This window comes from Pleurodeles waltl, chromosome 6 (genome assembly GCF_031143425.1).
Source record: "Pleurodeles waltl isolate 20211129_DDA chromosome 6, aPleWal1.hap1.20221129, whole genome shotgun sequence".
Classification (NCBI taxonomy): domain Eukaryota; kingdom Metazoa; phylum Chordata; class Amphibia; order Caudata; family Salamandridae; genus Pleurodeles; species Pleurodeles waltl.
The window spans coordinates 1,220,270,778-1,220,290,217 of record NC_090445.1 but is presented as its reverse complement, the minus strand read 5'-3'; positions in this window follow the sequence as shown (position 1 = coordinate 1,220,290,217).

The window sequence follows — 19,440 nt, the reverse complement described above, 5'->3', positions numbered from 1 at the left end:
CTCCAAATGGGGTTTGCCAGTGTTGAGGTAAGAGCCCCTGATGTAGGATTGGCCACTTTAGCCAATGGCTTCCCAGGGACCAACCTGCACTTCAGAGGAAGTGGAGAAAAGCATAAGACATAGCACCACTTCTCAAAGTGCATTTATACTGCTGGGGAGAGAAAGAGGTTTTGAAATAGGATATATTGTTATGCCCTCTCTGGCAAAGTGGAAATAATAAACAAGGTCCCTGTCTATTTAGAATTGCATCATAAAGGAATCTGATATCACAAGGGATACTCTTGCAGCAACACGAATTAAGGAGGAAGGGTACCTTGCTTCCAGATTTGATTCAGTGAAGTGGTAAGGCAGAACCAGGCAGAATTTTTGTCCTAATTCACATGTAGTTCTGACATTATATCAGGCATTGGAATGCGCCCAGTGCTCTGAAATATGCAGGTACTGTCAAGTTCCAAATACATGTGCTTTTATGAATTTGAAAGGAAGAACAACAGCATTTTTATCAGAGGTAAAATACATGTAATGGGAGAGTGTAGGAATCTCCCAGTAGCAACTGATTCTCATTTCAAGCACTGAGCAAGCTATGTAGATCATTCCATTTCCATTTCAAAGATCTTATCAGCGTCCAATGAGGTTACCAAAGAAAGCATTTCCTAATCAACTATCTCTGACATGATGTGAGCAAGGCCTCTCAAATTAATTGACATGTTCTGCCCTGGAACGGAATCATTCTAGCTTGGTAACCCATGCAACCTAGAGTCTATTGGACCCTTGTGGCCAACACTTTTGCCAAAGTCCACATTCAGAATAGGCAATGAACAATATGCTGATCAGGCTGTTGAGTTAGCCCCAAGTTTCAGGAACATTAACAATACAGTATTTGCGCATCTATGGACAGGGCGTATGATTGAAAAGGTGCTGCCATATAATTTCAAAAGTTGAGGTCCCTGCATAGCGGTATGTATCAAAAAATATTTTAATCTTGCGGTTCTGTTCCAAAGCTGAACTTTGATGGCCTTCTCGAGATATCCCTGAATTTGTTCAATGTGTGGAATCAGAGATTGAGAATAGAAATTACAGTAGTATGACGGGAATATCACATTGATTTCCTCCCATGACAAACAATTAAACAGTCATCTGCCTTCAAGGGTGAGTTTGTAAAGTGTCTGTTGCGATCACAAAGCAGTCATGCCAAAGAACACCATTGTTTACATTGCTCCCAGTGTTGTCTGACAGCTTATACATGGTAGTACAAACAATACAGTATTACTCATCCTGTGTAATCTGAGTTGGCACAGAATTGGTGTTCACAGAGGGAATTGTCTATGATGACTTGATTTGCAAGACTGCTCAAGGTCCTAAGCACAATGTAAAAGTACCACAGGGCATACCAATGTGTAGCTTCTGTCTCACTACCTTGAAAGTTTTCTACTTTAGACGATGAATACAGACAGAGCCTGCATTAGTATCAAAGTGGAGTTCCCATGATTTTCCAACACTTGCACAGTAAGCTGTTTCCTTGAGTTAAGCTGACTGCAGGTGCCACATTAGACAGTTGGTTTCCTCTGGCACATTGGCAGGAGGTTCATGTTTACAGCTATCTACCACATACGCTAGGACAATTAATGTAATTCATTGGTTCCCTCCTCTGTCATCTGTTGCATGTCTTTCATGATAATAACTTTATTTCTTCATCTGTTTTATGAATCAGATGTCTGTGTTTTCACTTAGTGGCTGATTCCACCACTAAGAAATGTTTTTTCTTCTGGTTTACAAAACAAATTGATGGGAATACAGTATTTTTTGGTCTTAAACTTGTGATCTTTTTTCCCCTTCTTTTAAAATCATCCACTGTGTATTTCATATGTTATTGTCTAATTCACTAAGACCATTTAAGAAAAAAGAAACAATGTGCAGATAACAATAAATAATGACTGGAATTTGATTTCTTATTTCACTTCAAAATCAGTCTAATGCAAACAAGAAACTAAGATCACATCTAACACTCCTGATGATCAGTCAGATTTCTGCCAACTGAAATGCTTATATAATTATTCTAAAACTGAATATACTCAAAACAGATACATACACTGAATCTCTGTTTTTCAATCATACCAGTTTGTAATATTTCACTCCACCAACTGTTTCTTCGTAATAATGTATAATGACAACCCCCTACATCAATGACGGTCATACCACTTCATAAGCCTGTGCTTGTAACTGAGTCACATTGTATCCTGTTTTTTTTTTTTAAGTCTTGCAGTACTAGGGTCCTCATTTCGACCCGTAGCGGTGGGAGCCACAATACGACTGCAGCAGTAGCACCACCACTTTTCCTTCACAGGACAGACTGGTGGTCCTAATCAGTGCTGCCCTGGGGATTATGACTCCCCTCTCCGCCATCGGTTTCACCCAGTTGCGATGTTCACTGTCTGCTTTGCAGACAGTCAAGATTGTGATGGGTGCTGGTGAACCTTATGCACTACAGTATTGCTGCCAGCTCTATTATGAGCCGGAGACAATCCTGTAGGTCTTTCCTGCTGGGCCAGTGAGCAGAAACTCTGTTTCCACCCGCTGACCCAGCAGGAAACTTGTGATGGGGCCCGCGGGTAGGCGGCCACACTGGCGACAACCTGCCCATCGGGACTTCGATGGATTGGCTTTTCAGTCCACCGAAATCATATTCGAGCCCTTTATCTCATCATTTGAGGTGAGAGTTGGACATTTAGACCACCACTTAAAGAAGTGTGAAACTATCAATTTTGTCCATTATGGGAGCTACCAGACCAATTGGAATTACAAAATTTGTGGGAACCTGCATTCCCAATTTTTTCATCAAGCACACTTCTTTCCAGAATTTTTTTTTCTAGCATTCAGCGTTTAAACTTGTAACAGCATGGTGATAATACACCTGGAAGTTACTGAGCCCTACAGTATCAGTTTTCCTAGTGCAGTTTTACTGCATCAGGAATCTAGTGACTACTTCATTAGATTTGTCAGCCTTAGGGTGGTCTTCTCCCCAAATTTTTTTGCCTTCCTCTTCCATATTTTGCTGATCTTGCTTTGCTGGCCTTAGGACCACGTGCACTTTATCACTGCTAACCAGTGCTAAAGTGCTTATGCTCTCTCCTTAAATCATGGTAGAACCAGCTTACATCCATTTTGGCATATTTAATTTACCTGTAAGTCCCTTGTAAAGTGGATGTTCCCCATGCCTGTAAATTAAATGTTACTAGTGGGCCTGCAGCACTGATTGTGCCACCCTCTTAAGTAGTCCTTTAAATATGTCTCAGGCCTGCCGTTGCAGCCTGTGTGCGCAGTTTAAGCTGCCATTTCGAACTGGCAAAATAAACTTTTCTCCAAGCCAAAACCTTCCATTTTAATACAGTTATCACCCCTAGGATGAGCCTTCGACAGCTCAGAGGGGTGGGTGTAGGGTATTTGAAAAGGTGGACATGTTATTTTAAGTTTTATATGTCCTGGTAGTAAAAAAAACTCTCATTTTTCTTCTCTACTGCAAGGCCTACTTCTTCCATATGGTAACAATGGAGCTGCCTTATTACATTTTATAAGTGCAATTTCCAAATGGGAATAGGTAACTAATTGATGTTTGGTGTCTCTGGAATCCTAATTTAAAATCCTAATATATGTATTGAAGCCGGATTTAAAATTACAGTTTTGAAAATGCCACTTTTAGAAAGTTGGATTTCCTGTGTTGGCCATTTCGTGCCTGTAGCCTGTGTCTGGTAACATGGCTGGGTGTAGCTGACAGTTGAGCTTTGTGTATTCCTCCTAAAACAGCTACATATAATAGAGAGCTTAGGTGTGCCTAAACGGGCCATCACTGGCAGGATGGGAGGGTGTAGCTGGGCATTGCCATACTTACACTTGAATAGGCTTTGTCCTGCCTGCACACAAAGAGCTGCATGTCTCCTGTAGTTATACTGGAGCCAGGACAAGGAATACAGAATGCCTGGGGAACTTCAAAGGGAGACCTCTAGAAGCTTCTCCCCCGCTTCAGAAGCACAACTGGGTATAAATACTGGACCTCAGACACCACCACTTTAGTACACTTCTGGACTAGTGGATACTCTGTCAAACGGGACTCCTGTGCTGCTGAAGGACTGCCACTCTGGTGAACTGCACTCTGTGGGACTACTGCCTTGTTGTATTGCTGCTTTGCTGACCTGCTGCCTGCTGTCCTCCTGCCGCGGTGAGAAGGAATGGACCTACATCTCTTCATCTCAGCCCGACTCCAAGAGCTAGTTGGATGGCCTCCTGATCTGTAGCCTCATGGACATAACAGGCAACCTTGCACCTGGATTCTGCCACCTGTGAGTCTACCCTGCCAAGACGTGCCACCCCAGTCCAGGACCATTAGAAGTGGGCTTAAGGTGTTTTGCCAGCTTCTGTGGATCCAGCGGAACTGACACCTCTCCTCTGCTGCACGGTGCATTCTTGAGCAGAACCAACGCATCTCTGCTGCTGCCTGAATTGGACCTGTCACAAAGACCTGCATCACCGCCACAGACTGCATCATATTCAGAATCATCACTGCGTGATGCATCCTTGATGCAGTCCCCACATCTCTCATCGACTGTTGCCTCGATGATGATACTGGCCTCTGTTTCGCAGCCTCACTGCTCCTCTGTACTAGCTCATCGCCAGACTGTGCGACGCATCCTTGAACGAGACTGCACATTCCAAGCCCTCAATTAAATCTTGAGTGATGATGCAGCAGGACCTCGCACCGCAGCCTCGCCGCATTTCGGAACTGACACGTTGCCTTGTCTGCGTGACACAGCTTCGACGCAGATCATCACAACGGTCCACAAACCAGGATTGAAGGTACTTTGTTCAGCGAGGCTGATAGGGTCCCTTTGAATCAAAGAAGTGTACGCACAATGTGACCCACTGATATCTGTGTACATCTATATTCATTATGCTGATAGCATAAAAATTGAAAATAAATTATACTATAAAAAATGCTCCCTGCCTGCTCAATCTTACTTACAACATTAGTTCATGAATTTTCGCGTTCGTTTTTTGTACAGCAGGGTGAGGTGCCCACTCACAAGATATGATTTAATTGTAAAGCATACGCTTTAGTTATCACCGGATTATCCCGCCATTATCTATATTTTCCTCTACTTAGAGGACAAAAACCTGTAGGAATAGGAATATTTTACAAAAAAAACATGCTCTGACCACTGAAACTGTTCCTACTGACAGAAACTTTACTAATGCCATTTTCGTCAGAGAGGATGGCAGGAATGTTTCCTCAATGCCAGTGTAGTGAAATAATCTAATATAAAATGAAACGATTATGTGCTTTGTTTTTATTTTGAAGAGATCTTATACTTTTATGTTTGTTACTTGCCAAATATTTTCCTGGCTCAACTCGTGCATAGGATCTTAGAACCAGAGCCGACCCTCGGCGCGGTTCTGGCTTGGATCTCCCTGTTAATTTGTTGGCTCGCATTACTCTATTTGCTGTCAACCCTTCTTTCTCCCTGAAGTTGTGGCTCCCCTTACCTTTCGTTTTACACCTACCTCTTTGCTCATCAGATCCAGTTTTTCACTGTCTGCACCATCCCTAGGGGGCCTGCAAAGTTTGTTTTGATGCAATTATGTGAAATGTCAGTAAGATTATGTGAAATGACACATAATTACGTTAAATGCAAACCTGTCATTTGACGCTATATTTTAGCGCAAAATGTGTGCTCACAACAATTTTTGTTGTGAAGTGCACTAGGTGCTAAAAAATAGTTCAAAAAATCATAACACCGCAAACAGCAGCTACCTATATCCTGTTTTTCCTGTGCATTTGTGATAATCTTTTTCCACGAATGGTGCTTAATCAGAAGTGGCATAATAGCATGATTTGAGAAATTTATCATAGCAAGCATGATGCGAAATTACCGAAGTTATGTGAATTATGCAAGTGCAATATCCATTTTGTCCATGCCGAACTATAATCTCTCTTCTTGGCAGCTAAATTGTCACTGTCTTTATAATTTCTCCTTCTGTGTTTCCTCTATGTGTATCTTTTTTGTCTTATTCTATCTCCCACTTCTACTTCTCCAGTCTCTCCTTCCCCACATATATTTCTCTGTAAGCCATTTAAGTTGACCTATGCTTTTAAATGTGAAGAATGGAAAGGAAATCTATAGTAATTAACCCCTCTCCCTTCTCAAAACATACCTTATTGCCACCACCCCACGCAGTTATTTTGGTGAAGAATCATTCCCCAGAGCTCTCGGCTCCTTGCAGGGAAAGCAGTGGAGATGGCTAGGTACACTCTCCATGGGTATTTGCAAGGTATTTGCAGGACCACTGCCTGCTCTGAAAAAATGTTTACAGTCACATTCACAACAGGGAAGGGATCCCATGGGGACCTCTTCCCTTTTGCGAATGGGTTAGCACCTATTTGAAATGGGTGCAAACGGCGATTGTTTTGCGACCGCGTTTGCGGTCACAAAACAATCATACATTGCACTGCGAGTCGCAATTAGGAAGGGAACACCCTTCCTAATTGCGAGTCACAAACCTTTTTTGCGATTCGGTAACCAGGTAACCGAATCGCAAAACTGGGTTTGTGCATCGTGATGTGTTTTTTGGCATGTGGCAAACAGCCAAATTCGCTGTTTGCGAGGTGCAAAAAGCTACCTACATGTGGCCCTTAGTGTTTTGTGATATTCCTGTGTGGGGTGATGCTAAGCGCTTGAAGAAACAAACAGATATTCAGCCCCCTGATTAAGAGGAGTCTGAAGAATTGTTGCATGTTTCTAGAGGGTTTCAGCAATCCTTCATTAAAGAGGCTGTGGATATGGCCGTAAGGGAGAAGGAGCGCCTTACTAAAATGGCTAAGATTGAATGAGGACTCTGAGGAGGCAGATATATTCAGCCAAGTCAACGTAAAGAGGCTTTGTCTCATATAAGAGAAAAGTTCCTGGTGCAGTATACTTCTATGGGCATGGATACTGTATCTTGACATGATGTCATTACATCCCTGATACTTAAAGAATGGGGAGACATTGATAAGGCTGCTATACCCCGGTTCCTCAACAAACAGTATTTATTGAAAGGGCTTCAGGACAATTTTCCACAAAATCCAAAAATTAACACTACATTGGCTTCTCTGTCATCTTTGTCCTCTTTGGGACAGGTTATTGAGTAAGCCTGTGGACAAAAAAATAGAAACGGCCTTAAAAATGGCATAAGCAGTTTCTAATCATGGTATCTCGGCAAACAACTATGCCGTAGATGCTACACACACTTTTCTTGAAGATATTCAGAATCTTTTTGACTGTCTCTTAGATAAAGAGTATCCTATTACTCCTCGGCCCACATGGAGCCCAAAAAAACAGTTACCTTACAAGGAAAGCAGTCTCCAGTACAGCTCCAGGTTCTATGTGCAAAGCGCCTTAGGAATCAATGGAGTGGTCCTGATGCAAAGGAAACAGGATGCCAAAAATACTCAAGAAGACTGAGGATGTTGAGCTGGTGTTGGGTGTTTTCCTATTGCCACCACAAAGTCCTTGAGCAAGAGGGCCAACCTTGGCCTCAGGACTCAATATCCTACTACGTCCTGTTGAGGTCCAGCACAAAACCAGTTGCTACTGGTCACAGCAAAACCAATGGTTCTCTTCAACTTGCCACAACTTCTGTGCTTGGTGGGCCAAACTGCTCTCCGATGACTCTCTCAGGTCCTGCAGGCTCGGGTGTAACATTTTAAAGATTATCTTCCTAGCTAAAGTTCAGTAGGTGCAGTCCACTCTTTGGTGCAGCCTCTGTTTGCTGAGTCAAGAGAAAACAGGGCAGTCGTTCTTCTCTCCTCTCTCCGGGTGAGACATGATGAGGTATGGGAGCCAGGGGTGCCACTTACATGGATGTTTCTTTCCCTCAGGGGATGTGGCGACTATTAGCCAATGGGCTAATTGGTCTCCTCCCGCCTAGTGGCAACTTCATGTGAAGTGTGGCATTCGGCTGGCCCCAGAATGCACTATTCTACTCCCTCCCAATATGGCAGAACTCTTCCATTGGTGCATGGAGCTCCCTAGCCCAACCAAGATGTGTGACTACCTGGGGGCTACACTCCATTGAAAAAATGGTTCAGCAGCAACTTCTGCTTGTGACTACCTGGGGGCTACACTCCCTTGAAAATATGGTTCAGCAACAGCTTCTGCCTCTCTGCCTGCCTGTCTAAACAAAAGAGCAGCCATTCTGTATGTTATTATCATCTGCCCTTCAAAGGCAGCTTCCCACTTGAAGCCCCCCTTCTAGGCTCACACCCACTCTTGACCTCCTGCACCTTTTCCCATGGATGACACATTCTTTGGCTTCCTGAAAGTCATTGTCTGAAGGACAGAAGCTCATTTGTAACTGTAAATGGCTCCTGAGACGTTAGGCAAGAAAAGTGGTAACTTTTCAAAAATTGTTCTTTGTATCAAAATTACATTAATTTTGACTTGAGCAATAAGTCAGGTTTTATGCAATACTTCTTTTGCTATCTCGAAGTATCATATTTTGTCATCACATTAGTAAGTTAGCACTGCTAAATTATCAGGCTTTAACTCTATACTCGCCAATGAGGCTACTAGCCTTTCCACTGCAAAAACAGTAATGCTGAGTTTTTACTGTCCGGACATCTTAAGTTAACAAAACACATGTATGTAGTTTTGATTTAATCCACCCTTGCTTAGGGCTCAGTAGACCACCCTCAGGGGTGAGTTATAAATATTAAAAAGGAAGATTTTGGTGTTGCCATTGGTTTAAATGGCAAAGCCGAGTGGACAGTTACAAACTGCCCTGCAAGCCTGCAATGGCAGGCTGGGGTTCATGCTTTTGTTTGTCACACTTGCTGAGACACAATGAGTGCTGTATTCCAAAAGGGACATGTAATTTATGGGCCATGGGTACCCCAGTACCATAAAGTTGGGTTTATACCTAAGTTACCTTGTGTCAATAGTGAGTAATCCAATTAGACATATCTCTTAAGTCTCACATCACATTGAACAGTTGCTGCATCTCCACAACCTCCTGTATTTCTGCTTTGAGGAATTTATAAATCATGATAAAACAAGGTTTGATACTTTAGCAGGCACAATATGACTTTAAACTAAAAGCATACATTGAATCATTCCTTCCGACATTATCTAAACACATAAATGGATTTCAAAATTCACTCAGAGAAAAAGACAGCCCAAACAAATTATGTAAAGAGAATTTTGACCTACCAGCAGAGCCGGTAGTAAAGGAAGAGACTGGGGCACAGCACTTAGTCATCATCTTTCTTTACCCAAGTAAGAGTGAACTACAGTATCACATCTTGGAAACATATTTAGGGGCAAATTTATGAGCCCCTTGCTGTCACTCTTGCACCATGCAAAGTGGTGCAAGAGTGATGCAAATTAAAAATGAGATTTATGAAGTCATGCAAAGGCCACCTTGTGTGGCCCTGCGTGGCTTCATAAATCTGGAGTAATGTAATACAGTGCCAATTGCTACGATGCATTACTCTGCACCATGGAGGCGTTTCCATCTTAGTTGTGTGCATGTTCGCACGCAACATCCATGGATTTTGATGCATTCTCAGATTTACAAGAGCAGATAAACCTGGGAATGTGCCAAAAACCTATACCTCCTCAAGTGAAGTACAACGAGGAGAAATATCTTTAGTTCTTCTTGTTTTTCCCTTTTTCTATTTCCTGCACAAAAAGCATCCAATGCAGGCACCCTTGCACCATGGTGCATTGGCTCTATGCAGGCCATTGTGTGCCAGTGCAGGGGAAAGGACAGGAATGTAACATATTGACTTAAACATGGCTCATTCCTGCCCTTTCCCTGTCACGCAGTGCAGCACAGCAAGGTGACTTGCTGCGCTGCGCTTCGCTGCACTGCGCTTCGCTGCACTGCGTGACTTGGCCATAAATATGGGATTTAGTCAGTGTAGCACATTAAAAAATTATGCCATAAAACAAGCACTGTCAAAGTCAACACTTCTTTGATTAATTTGGTAACTTGTGCATTACAAGCATGATAAACTACATCAGGCGAAAAAACAAAAAGGAGGACTGTATTGAAGGCATCCTTACATTTAACACAGTTTTTGTCTCTACAGTATATCAAATTAAGAATGGTTGGCAAGGGAGCCTTCGTTATTTACTAAAGTTCTGAATTAGAATTTGGCAAACAGGGTACCATGTCCTATCAGCAAATCTCTTGGTCTGCCCACCCTATTCTGAGTTGGGCAAACCACTGGGTTCATGCCAACAAAATAAAAGAGGTAGAGGAGGGAGGAGCGGAAAGGAAGAAAAAGGAAGTGGTGGATGGGTGGAAAGTGAAGTACAATGAGGAGCAGTAAGAGACACATGTTAGGGAGCCAGCAGCAGTTGACAGAGAGGGCTATACTTGTAAAGTAGTTCCTCTGGCAGCAGCGGTGGCCACTGTAAATCTTAAGGGGAGGGGCGGGTAGGGGGAATGGGGGAAATAAACTAATAATTAAAAAAAAAAAAACTTACCTGTGCTGCTGCCGCCACCACCGCCCGCTTCGCTCCTCTTCTCTCTTAAAGGCGTCCCAGCAGTCCTTGGGACACCAGCACAGGCTCTCCACACAATCCTGGTGCTGTTATCATGCTACACCTAGCGTGAGAGCAGAGAAAAGGACTGGTTTCATCATCATCATCATCACGTTACTTTATTTCGGTAAAACATACCATAAAAGTACAATACATAACAATCCAGAAAAAATTTATAAAAGGAGTACCAATAAAAAATAACAAATTCTAAAAAGAGAAATGCTAGAAACAAGGTAAGACAATACTGTAAAAAGGTTATCTTTCTCTATAAATATAATGCTTAAAAAACATCCAGTCCCAACTATAGCATCAAACTAATAAGCTTACACTTAAATACAACAAATATGCACTATAATACCTGCTTCTAAAAACTACTGCCCAGACTTTTTTAAAAAAATCACTAGCCTAAAACGCCATATTGATTCAAAATGTTTTGCCACAGGGTACACTATTTGTACGGATGAATCAGATTTGAATACTCTCTCAGCAAATAAACAATTCCAGAAACCCATTTCTTTACATAGGGGAATAATACAAAAAGCCCTCTGTTTGGTAAATGCACGACATTGGAAAAGAACATGGAGATCAGACTCTTCTTTCTTACAACCCATCGGGCATAGCTTAGACTTATTGATAGAATTGGGCCGTTTATAAGTTAAAGATCAAAAAGGAAGCAACCCTATTATAAATCTAATGTAAAGAGCACATACAAATGGAGAGAGTGCTACATCCATAAAGGGCTCAAACTCATAGTGACATTTGAATTGCAGAAAGCTGTCAGTCATAGAAAAGGGTGCAACTTCAGGCAGTTGTGTGGTTTGAACTTTGAGCCAAAAAGCGTCCTTCAGTGTCTGAGCAGCATTTTTGGGAATAGAAGCGGGATCCTTCCAATAGGACCCCAAGCCACGGTGGAATAAGGACCGTTCAACATAGGAGCACCACTTAATCTTAGTGTTGGAGTTGGAGCCCACCAAGTTGAGCAGCCCACATCTAAATGGACTGAGAGCATCTGATGACCATAGCCGAATCCAAAACAATAAAGGCCTTAAGGCAGCGATCTGGTTAATAGAAAAAAGATTTAAATCCATTTGGATGGGCAGGGATAGAGTACTTGATGGCACTTTTAACAACATCTTTAAAAATTGGTTTTCCCCCCTAGTCAAGTTCTCCAGATTGCAATGGCCCCATAACTCAGCACCATACAAAGCCCCCCCCCCGGCTTGTGATTTGTATATTTATAGAGCAGGAGTCAGGGCAAAACTGGGGGATCTAGTTGCAAATCTCGCAATGCCACCCGCCCTTTGCTTCAGGCACATTAATGATTTCTGGAGATGGGCCTGCCAGTGGTGTGAATCTTCTATTTTTACACCCAGATAATGAAAAGTGCCCACTCTTTCCAGTGGAACACCTTCTAAGTAAACAAGTCTCTTCATCTTCTGCTTTTTGTCTCCAAACAACATGTATTTTGTTTTTGATGAATTAATTTCCAGGCAATGATCTTTGCAGAACTCCACGAACCTTGCAAGCAAACATGAAAGGCCCATGGCTGTTCGGGAGAGTAATAAGGTATCGTCAGCGAATAAGAGACATGGGAATTTCTGCCCTCCCATACTGGGGGCGTCACTAGAACAATCCAAAAGATAGGGAATACATGCATTGATAAATAAAAGAAACAGAGTGGGTGCCAGAACACAACCCTGTCTCACGCCACGAACTGTGGGAAATGCTGAAGTCAGATCACCTGCCAGACCCCATCGTACTTTGGCGCAATTGCCTGAATAAAGATCTTTGATTATATTAAGCATGGACCAGGGGACTCCAGCTTTACTCATGACTTCCCACAGTTTGGGGCGCGAATTGGTTTGAGTGGCATGGTCTGCCGCTCAGGCAGTACATTGGAGTCTGTGCTGTTTCTCCAACCCGGCTGTGCACCACAGTTAGTTTGGAGACACCTATGTGCCTGTGTCAGTTTGACCGGCCTAAGACAGATGGACAAACTGAAATGAGCACTTAGTGCATCCCACTCCACACCTCCTCTCCCCTCCCATGGCCGAGCCCCGTCCCTCCCTGCACATACTGGGTGAGCCAGCAGCTGAAAAATTAAATAATAGTAAAATATTGTTTTATTTTTCAGCTGCTGTGTCTTAGCCAGTGGGGTGACGCTCCTTCACCATTGAGGAGGAGCCGCCCCTCTCTGGCAGTTCAACACAAGCACAGTATTGAAGGCTGAATGATTCACTGTGATGTTCAAGTGTGGACTCCTTTATAGAGTTGTGCTGTCCTCATGGGCTCCACTCCAGATGTGTACCTTATAGCTTCTCTGACTGCCTCGCCCTCCTAACCCTCAGACACCCACCACTAAGAACCATGGGCTAAAAGAGCCCACCCTGACTGCTCTCACTGTCAGGACCCCACCAAGGTTTCACTGTACAAGCAGTGTCAGAGCTCAGCACTGGTGCTCTGCTTCAACCATTCTAATTAATGGGACACAGACACAGAAAACACTGCTGTTATCCTGCTTGCAAGAAAATTTAACCCGTGCACTGGCCTAAGACAGCCAACAGAAGACCATCTTACCTGCTGGAGGGCTGGATGGGGGTCACTTAGATATGCAGGCCTTATAGATGGCACTGGTGGTGCACACTGCTGTTTTCTAGGCCTAGGCTGGCCTACAAGGGCAGGCAGGCACATAAAAGTTATTGATTACCAGAACTCCCACAGGTCGGACACAACAGTGTACTGGTTCTGAGAAATAAGTGCAGATGTCAACCAACACAAATAAAGCAGTGAATGGCTTCCATTCCCCATGCTGCCACAGAATCAAACCTAAATAAAGGAGATTTTTAGAAGCAATGCATTCTTGCCACTTCCTGATTGGTGCCATCTAAGTTTTACAGCAAAGCCTTGCTAGTGTACCTCATAAGGGTATGGGAGACTGTGGTGAGAGCATTTGCTGGAAACATGAAAAATATATTTTACTTTAAAAGTAGATTTTAACATTTATGTCATGAAGACAAAAAGATTGGTAATTTGGAATTTTCGAACTTCTGTTGATGGCCAGAAAGCTTGAACTATGCCAGTGGAATCATAGTTCCATTTCATATTTTTGGTGGTAGGCCTAACCATCCATGGCTCTTTGGAAAGATCAAACCATGACTTTTGAGTTTGAGTAATTTCTCTATTGTCATCTCAAAGAACTTGTTGTGGGTTTACTAAGAGCGTATCATTTCTGGGTGGGATAGGCCAATCAAATCTCTTAGCAATGATGGCTGGTAAACAACATGCTTGTGAATCGTCAGTAGGCAAACTCCAAATGGGATTACATCATGGTCAATACAAGAAAATGAATATTATTCAGAGACTATTAGGAACCTGCATTCCATATTCCTCCACAATCGTTTAATTTCCTTACAGTCTTGCAACCAAAAAGGCATTAAAGGAGTATGACTCTTGCATCCATGGGCCACATGTATGTAGCCTTTTTTTGGTCGCAAACTGCCCAATTCACAGAATCTGGCCATTTATGACCAAAAAAAGTATTTTCCTATGTACAAAGCCATATTTTGCGATTCAGTAATCCATTACCGAATAGCGAAATGGATTTGTGACTCTCTATTAGGAAGTGTGTGCCAAGGACGTCCCTTTCTAATAGCGAGTCGCAAGGGGATCTATGATTGTTTTGCGACTGGGAATGTGGTCGCAAAACAATCACAGTTATCAGAAATTTCAAAATGGTGGTAACCTATTCGCAAAAGGGAAGGGGTCCCAAAGTGACCCGTTCCCATTTGTGAATGGGTGTGCCAACATGTTTTCAGAGCAGGCAGTGGTCCTATGGACCACTGCCTATGGACCACTGCCTACTCTGAAAAAATTAAAAGGAAACTTTTATTTTTATTTTGTAATGCACCCCATTTTCCTTTAAGGCAAATGGGCTGCATTTAAAAAAAAAGAACTGCTTTATTTAAAAAGTAATCACAGACATGGTGGTCTGCTGACCTCAGCAGGCCGCCCTCTCTGTGAGTGCAGCCGTTCTCAAATGGGTCGCAAATTGTTGCCTGTCTCATGAATATTAACGAGTCAGCTCTCTTGCAACCCATTTGTGAATCACAGTGTCTGAGACACTGTTGTGCCTCAGGTATTTGTGCCCTAACAAATTGCGAGTCCTTAATCTTGCAATGTGAAAGTCGCAAAACCTGATGTTTGTTCATGTGACCCTATGTTTCTTATTCACTGGCTGAGTGCTTACAGCCACAAATTTAATCCCCTGTTCCTTAACATTTGTTGTATTAAAAACAGTTATATTAAGAAAAGATTCAAGGCACACTGGTGACCAAGAAAGTATGCTCGGCCACTAGGTTAAGGTATTAGTGTGTGGTACATCCAACATTGTGATACAAATAATAGTAAGGTCTTTAATTTTTTCAAACTGCTGAAAGTTGTTTTTAAGGTAAATTGATGGGGTGCAGTTGTTCCATTTCTTTGGAGCGAGTTATGAGAAAGCACGCCCTTCACACACTGGCTGCTTTTGAAGTATGATATAAAAATATGTCCTGCATTAGAGGAGAGTGCAGCCACTTGGGATTCAAAATCCTGATCTTGAATTCTCTACTTCTTCCATATGCTTGTCTAATTTTGGAAAGGATCTTCTAAGAAAGGAAACCATTCCTATTAGTTCTCTCTCCCATCCGGTAGCTTCCCTAAGAGGCTCCTGCCCACATGAATTCTCATATTTGTTGCAAAGAAAAGGAACAACAGCACAACATGCATGTACCTGAAGGATTGACAAAATAGTTAGAGTGGTGGGAGGAAGTTGTCCCCATTCAGTATCTTCAGTGGATTGGGAAATGTATGGCTTACATTAACTGGACAATTTCCTAAAACTAGCAATGGATTTATATCTCACACCAGTGAATATGACAACAATAATTGTTTGTTCTTTCTAGAAAGACCACATTCACAACCATCCGTTGTCTGTACAATTGCCTACTTGAAGTTTTTAAGAAATCAAATTTTTGTACTGGAATGAGAGTATTATGACTCTGGGCCTCATTCCGACCCTGGTAGTACAAGACCGCAAGGGCCGGGGGGAACGGAAGCACTGGCATGGGCCGTGCAGGGGCCCCCTAACAGGGCCCCAGGGAGATTTTCAATGCAGACAGTGAAAATCGCGACGGGTGCAACTGCACCCTTCGCACCCCTGCAACACCGCCGGCTCCATTCGGAGCCGGCCTCTGTGTTGCAGGGCCTTTCCCGCTGGGCCGGCGGGCGCTCCCTTGGCGGGCGCCCGCCGGCCCAGCGGGAAAGTCACAATGGCCTCCGCGGTCTTCTGACCACGGAGCGGACATTTGGCGGTTCCCGCCAGGCGGGCGGCGTCTGCCGCCCGCCAGGGTCAGAATGACCCTCTCTGTGCATTGAAAGATCATTAACTGGTTTCTCAGTGCTTGTGTGGAGGGGATATCTTTTTGGGGCTCTGAAGGAGTTGCCTTTAGGAATGTGAATGGATGGACCCATTAGAAGAACTTCAAGGGGGCACAAATAAGCTCCAGCAACAGACTAAATATATAGTCCAGGCCTGATTTAAGAAGAGGCATGAGCGCAAGGGTCACCATAACACTCTTGATGACACCAGCATTGCTTTACCAGGGAGGCCTTTGTTGAATGTATCTTTTCCTAACCTTTAGGGCAGAAAGGGTCGTGATGCTTTAAGATGTCAGGGGTGCAAGCGGTAATTACCTTGGGGTAGGAACAACGGTGATGACCCAGTGTAGGAACATCCACTCCCTTCTGCTTAGGTTACTATAACTGATGATGTCTTGCACGTGAGCATTGGAATAGACTTGGAATCTGAACATGTCAAAGATTTTCAGTTCAACAGACTCTGTGGGACAGAACAGGAACAGGTTAGCGGTAAAGAATTCACTGTAATCTGTATGAGAGAGGGCTACTGGCAGCCTACAGAACACAGCCCTTTGTATGATTCCCAAAAATATTAGGGCAGCTGACCACTTGATTAAAATTTAGGGATGAAAATGCACGACAAAGATTTCTTCCAGTGGAATAGATCCGTAATCAGTTGGAACTGGGGTGGCACTGATTGCGTGCAAATTCTTTGCTGGAACTTGTAAATCAGTGAAAAAGCCAACTTACACTGACTCTGAGCATGTACCCTGAAGGAGAACTCTCAGCTGGATTGGTGAGAACTCAGGTGTAACAGTGACAAGAACCAGACTTGCACTGGAATGATGGTTGAGAAATGAACTTGCACTTGGAACAGTAGGAGTCCTATCTACTGGTTTCTGATAGATACTTATTTCTTCAGTTTCCCCACATTTTTACTAGCTTAAATCAAATCAAATCAAATCAAATCAAATCAAATCAATAACATTTATAAAGCGCGCTACTCACCCGTGCGGGTCTCAAGGCGCTAGGGGAAAGGGTTACTGCTGCTCGAAAAACCAGGTTTTTAGGAGTTTCCGGAATGCAGAGTGGTCCTGGGTGGTCCTGAGGCTGGTGGGGAGGGAGTTCCAGGTCTTGGCTGCCAGGAAGGAGAAAGTCCTCCCACCCGCCGTGGAGCGGCGGATGCGAGGGACGGCAGCGAGCACGAGGCCAGAGGAACGGAGGAGGCGGGTGGGGACGTAGAAGCTGAGGCGTCGGTTGAGGTATTCCGGTCCCTTGTTGTGGAGGGCTTTGTGTGCGTGGGTGAGAAGTCGAAAGGTGATCCTTTTGCTGACTGGGAGCCAATGCAGGTGTCTCAGGTGTGCGGAGATGTGGCTGTTGCGGGGTACGTCGAGGATGAGGTGGGCCGAGGCGTTTTGAATGCGTTTCAGGCGATTTTGGAGTTTGGTGGTGGTCCCAGCGTAGAGGGTGTTGCCGTAGTCCAGGCGGCTCGTGACGAGGGCGTGGGTCACGGTTTTTCTAATGTGGGCGGGGATCCAGCGGAAGATCTTGCGGAGCATGCGGAGGGTGAGGAAGCAGGCGGAGGAGACGGCGTTGACTTGCTTGGTCATGGTGAGAAGGGGGTCCAAGATGAAGCCGAGGTTGCAGGCGTGGTCTGTGGGGGTCAGTGCGGTGCTTAAGGCTTAAGGCACCAGACCGGATCTTGAAACTTTGAAATAGGTCTCCCTCACTGGCAGATGGGTTTGGCTCCATCTTGGCATCTGAAGCAGCATTGGTCTGACATTATGTGAGACATATTACAGCAGCTCAACATTCAGATGTCAGCTCAGTTGTTTCTGTAGAATTTGACACAGATCCAGAGCTGTGCTCTGTGCTTTTTTCCACCCAAAATAATTTCATCTTGTGTATTGCTTCGAATGTCTTCCATAAGAAATCAGATATGAAGACTTGCCACTCTTTTCTTGGGGCAATGTCCATATCTGATCCCCACAATATCTTCTTATGGTGCTTCAGGCCAACGGAAGGCTCAATGGAAAGTGAAAAATGTAGCTGTATCCTCACTAAGGCCCTCAAAAAGTCAGACTCTTCATGCCATGCACCAGCAATGCTGGTGCTCACACTCACACTCTTCTCCATCCTCCAAGTGGTGAAAGGAGATGAGGAGGAAACATACAAGAGGGGACGGCACAATGTTTCACCCCGAGGTTACAAGGTAGGTCAGCTTGACTGACTCCACGTGCAATCGAGTCCCCCTTATAGCCGTAGCTAGTGAACATCACTCTTCCAGTGAATGTTTGATTAGGAGTGCCACAGTCTCCTTTGGTGCTTGCTCCAGGGCTCGTCCTGGCTTCTATGCCAACTTCTCTGCTAGCTATAATGCCATTGCTGGATAAAGAATCTACTTCATCCCATCTGGAGTTTCCGATGCAGGACGCAGAGCTGGCTCATTTCCTACATGCCATGATGGTGCTTTTTTAGGATTGTAACCATCACCTCTGATGTGCCTCCATGCCAGCATGAGACAGATCAGAGCACTGTTTACAGGCACTTAATCATCTCATTAATCACATACTATCCATGTGGAGACGTAAACATATGAAACATCTGTAGGAACATGAATGTCACTGAAATCATACACTATTGATGAAGAACCTTGAACATGCCCATAAAACACTATCTCTGATTGAATTTTTGAACGCTGAATTTGTTACTAATAATATCTATGCATTACGAGTTATGAATATACATGGAATTTAGTTAACATAGAAAATAATGTGCGACTTGGAAAATGTGCCCATTTGAGTGGCCGCTATGAAAATACGTAAATGCCTTTGGAAGATGCACCTTAATTATTATTCAAAGTGTATGTGTAGGGGAAATTATAATAGTATGTTTTATCAATGATTTGATGTTATATATTTGCTTATTAATTATAGGCCTTAAGTTAGTGAGTGTTGGGCCTAGTTTGCATAGCCTCACATTAAATTGCAATGTCTGAATAAAATCATGGAAATGTATGTTCAGAGAAATGGAGATTTATTGTTCACACTGGGTTGACCAAACGTTTAGCAGAATTCTTCAACTTTCTCATGAGAACTGCTTGCTAGAATGTTTTGTATTAGTATTTGTTACAATGTTAACTTGATGCGTGAGACAGCGATGTTCCCAGGAACCAACAATGGATGCACTGACTGGAGTACAAATGGATACAAGAAAGTTACCCGACGAGCCGGACTATGGGAACAGGAGAAGAGGAGGCAATTATCAATGTGTGAATAACAGTTTAGTTATAAATTTGATTTGGGGTTCAATTCTAATTGGATTGACTGTAAACGTACAATTTTCTGACCAGTTGCAATGTGGGAAGTTCTTAAGGTGATTTTAACTTAGCTCGACTGCACAGAGGAGAAGCGTGCCCAATGTATTCTGTTTGGGAGCAGAGAAGTTCCTGATTACTTCATTC